Consider the following 4,738-nt stretch of genomic DNA (forward strand, 5'->3'; position numbering starts at 1 on the left):
CTTACCAATCTGTTACCAAGCAAACAAATGCTAGCTTATCCTATCTCCTTATAGGCACATCTTTCTTTAGATTTTAGGCTAGGTGGTATTCCTGCAATCTTAGCATTCTGGTTCAAGAAAAGTTGTGAATTTGTAATTTGTCTAGTTATTTTTCATTGAGTTGGCATACTTTCCAGCTTCGTACATCCTGGGCACAAACTGGAGCTCCCAAACTTGATTTCAAATGGTTTAGCAAAAAAAAAAAAAAAAAAAAAAGACACAGAGAGAACATGCAAAAAAGAGAGGAAGAAAGCACAAATGTGGCAAAACATTAATAGTTGGTACAACTAGGAGAAGTGACTATGGATATGTATAATACTTATCTTTCCATTTCTCTGTGTTAACTCATAAGAAGTGCTCAAATCTTTTACATGTAATTAAGACATAATCTGTTGAGTGATAGTATTATGGTATTCTTATTAGTCCCAGTCAAAATAGGTGAATCCGCAATGAGAAGCCTGTGCACTGCAATGAAGAGTAGGCCCCGCTCACCACAACTAGAGAAAGCCCACATGCAGCAACAAAGACCCAACGCAGCCAAAACAAAAATAAAAACAAAAACAAACCAAAAAAAAATAGGTGAATCGATTTTTTTCCATCCTGGTTTGACACTGTCATCCTAAGATACCACTCCTGTTTATTCTATTTTAAAAACAGAACTAAACATTTCATTTACTTCTCTCTCAGCAATGTTTCAAATAAAACAGAAATGGTTTTGCATAAATTCATCACTTATTAAGGAAGTCAGCTGACTGGAAAGAACAGTAGATTTAGAATTAGGAAAAATAGGCTTAAATGCAAGCTTATTCATTTAACAAATATTTATGGAGATTTTACAGGGTTCTATTTGTTGTTTTTAGAGACATGGAAGCAAACAGTAGTCTGCTGCCTACTAGTTCTTTGAACTTGCACAAATTTATAACTATCTTCAACTTCATCTCCATCTCAGTGAAGTATGGGTAACAATACTTTCCTCATTTGGGAGGGTTAAATTCCCTGGTATATGCTAAAGCATTTTGTGAATCATACATAAATTATCGAAAAGCATATTATTATAATTCTCGTCTAGTTGTTTATTTTTTCCACTTGTTAGAAATATTTTTTTCATGCTTTCCTCCATGTTTCTGTAATGTCCTTGGCCTTTGTTTCCTACTTCATTTTATTACAACTGCTTACAATGTTATAGCCATATACAACTTCATGTTAAGCAAAATCATGAATTTCAGCAAAGGCAGCAATCCCTGACTAGTCTGTGACATTTTTCCCTTTGATCCTGGCATCTGAAAGCTTTTTATACATTTTAATTCTCTTCCATTTTAATAGCTCTGTGAAGCAGTCCTATTTTCTTTGACTGATAAGATCATTGAAGGTGACCTGATTTTCTCCAGAGATGCACAATGAATAAAACACATTCCCACACGCACTCACTTACCCATATCCTACAAAAGGGGAGAAAAACTTGGAGTTGCTGTTTCTATATGGAGGTCATATTAAGAGGAACTGAGTTCTCAAATACCGTGATTATATGTGCATCATCAAATTATGCAAGCTGCTTTATTAATCATTCCAAATCTTTGCTTTTTTGAGATTTCATCTTGTTTTACAAAAAAAAAAAAAAAAAAAACAATGTAAAAAAAAAATTTTTACAACAAGCAATATAGAGTTTATTTTTGTTTTGTGGGTTTTTTTAAGTGCTCTGTTAATACAAACATCTAAACTTTTGGGCTACATCTTTTTGAGACACAAAGTTATACATGCAGTTTTAAGCATTTGTGTATATGTGTGTCTCCAGGTATCATGTTTATGCAGTTTTGAGTTTACAAGGTGACATTTCTTGCTAGGTGTGTGCCTTGCACACAGGGTGCTCTATCCTTGTGATTGGTTTGTGTCAATGTTAATATCTCATGACTTAAACAGCTAGGCTATTCATGGGTGTGGAACATTGATATTTGAGAGCATTTTATTCTGCTCAGTCAGGCTTATACTGTATAAAGAATCCAAACAGTAATAACATTTACAAAAGACTACTGAATATTTGATGTGTATGTATTCCACACATTTGTGCCCTTCCAAACACTCCAGAGCAAAACACCCTTTCTGCTCACCATCAGCCATCACCCTGACAATCCTACCAACATCATTCCTATCACCATGGCTATCTCTCCAGAAGATATTTTCCTTCTGCTTTTCAAAGCTTTAAACCTTTGACACACTCAGTATACAGTGTATTATTTCAAGACATTTTAATATTCATCCTTTCTACTAATATCTCATCAACCATTTCCAGCTACTCTTCTAAGACCTTTGTTCAGGAATGGTAGAAGAATTAACTCATTGTTTTATCCCAATATCCCAGAGAGACAAAAGTAACTTAGCATTCCTATATATGAAATTTTAGTAATTATATTTCACCTATCAGGGTTAGAGTCTGACAATGATCATCTTCCTTCTCCAGTTTTCAAAGAGGTACTTCAGTTAATGGACTTTCCCTATAGTTTGTTTCCACAGTCCTAGATCAGTCAGTCATGGAAGACAGGGTGTTCTGTTTTCTGAAGTCACTATAGAACCACAGTTACTTGGTAGTTCATTTTGAGCAAGTCTTGATAATGTTTTTCGAATTCAAAATAGTATCATCAGCCTGAGCAAGGATGGCAAATATGTAGTTATAGTGAATATTCTCTTAGTTTAAAACACAGCATTAAGATAAAGGCAAGCATCTTCTATTGACATTTTCTCTGGCTTTTTTTGTTTTTAGCCTTCAAAAATGTAACTCCTATACAAAGTGTGTATATATTTATATCATATATCACACATTTCATATGGGTAAAAGAACAGAAAATTGTTAAAATGTGCCTGAATGCTTGTGACATAAAATTATATTTCAGTTCTAGCTATAAAAGTATAATCCAATTAAAATGTTTATCATGCATCTATGAATATTTTTTCTTGTATACATAATGGTGTTGCATGGATAATTTAATTTCTTCCTTTAAAAGTAATCTTGGAGGAATTCATTCTATAGCTTTTCACAAGATACACCTAAAGATCAGCTCTGTAGAAGTCCAAGTTTAATGCATAAAATGTATTGTCTCAAATAATTATTTTATTTTATTTTAATTCTATTGTTGACTTATTGTGCTGAAAAGCATTGGTATAATTTTCATGGGCATGGTCTCTCTTTTGCCTTCATGTGTGAGCTAAAGTAGTGATTTTTTAAAAGGCCAAGATGAAATACTCTATATACATAGGCATAGAATTTAAAAGGCAACATATAATGCTGCTAACTTCACACTGAAACTTATAGTTCTCAGAAAAATATAACCATTCTAACATCAAGATTATCATCAGAAAAAAAGTAACAGTGAAATAAAAATCAGCATAGAGAAAGTAAAGGTAGTTGTGAATCTGAAGATAAAATGTGACAAATTCTTCTATTAAGACAATTTCACTTATTCAAAGAGGAACCATGGATTAATATTTTTTTATTGGTCAATTGGAAACTTTAAATGTATGAAAAATATATAAGTGAATATTTAAATTAAAAAAGAAGTGGGTTCATAAGAGGCTGATATAACCAGGCTCTTGGTCATGATCATAAATATTTTTTCTTTCCACATTAGTTAAGTATGAAACTGTTTTGCAAGGGCCAGTATTCTACTTATTGTACAGTATACAACTGGATTTCATATTTTTGTAATCCTCAGTGCCATTTATTTTCTTGGCATTCTAGGTTCATTCCCATATTTTCATATAATTTAGTTATGTTTTTACTTTTAAGAAGAGGAGCACCTCTTGGAATCAAAGCCCTAATTCTGTTTCTGGCTTCAAAGAGAACAGGTGCCTGAGTTACTATATTAGTCTTCTGATGCTGCATTATAACACTGGTATAATAATATTATGGTACAATAATACCATTAAATTAGAGGCTTAAAACAGCACCCATCTATTATGTCACAGTTTCTGTGGGTCAGTAGTCTGGCTACAGCTCATCTGGGTTCTTTGCTTTGAGGTCTCATCTGAAAGTGGCAAACAAGGTGCTGGCCATGACTGGGTTTTCATCTGAAAACCCAACTGGGAAAGGATCTGCTTTCATAGTCATATGCTTGTTGACAGAATTCAGTTTATTGAATATTGTTAGATTGAGAACTTCAGCCACTTGCTGGCTATTGGCCAAAGGATGCCCTCAATTCATTATCACATGGGTATCTACACACAGCTGCTTACTTTGTTAAACTGTGCAAATTGACTATGCAATTGAGAAAATTTTCTAGCAAAAGAGAAGTTGTAATCTTATGTACCTAATCATGGAAATGACATTTCATCCCCTCTGCTGTGTTCTACTGGTTAGAAGCAAGTCACAGGTCAAACCTACACTCAAGGGCAGGGGATTACACAAAGATGCCCGATACCAGGAGGCAGGGTCACTGGGGGTCATTTTTAGAGTCTTCCCACCACACTTTTTCTGTTCTGTAATTGGCAGATAATTTTGCCTAAGGAATATTATAGAAGTGTAATAGAAGAGATAGTATATGTCAATGAATCTAGGTCTAACCCAGAAATTTCAAGGAAGGTGATGCTTATACAGTAGATTAAAAAGTTTTATTATTATTTGCTTTGACTGTTATCAAAAATTCTAATGATGGGGCTTCCCTGGTGGCGCAGTGCTTGAGAGTCCGCCTGCCGATGCAGGAGACGCGGG

At 34.0% G+C, this 4,738-nt stretch overlaps 1 protein-coding gene across 2 annotated transcripts in view; it reads left to right on the forward strand.

The window, feature by feature from the left end:
• Positions 1 to 4,738, forward strand: part of CNTN6 (contactin 6) — a 293,689-nt gene that overhangs the window by 94,517 nt on the left and 194,434 nt on the right. The window lies entirely within an intron of this gene.

The sequence above is a fragment of the Lipotes vexillifer genome, unplaced genomic scaffold (genome assembly GCF_000442215.2).
Source record: "Lipotes vexillifer unplaced genomic scaffold, Lipotes_vexillifer_v1.1 scaffold1041, whole genome shotgun sequence".
NCBI lineage: Eukaryota > Metazoa > Chordata > Mammalia > Artiodactyla > Lipotidae > Lipotes > Lipotes vexillifer.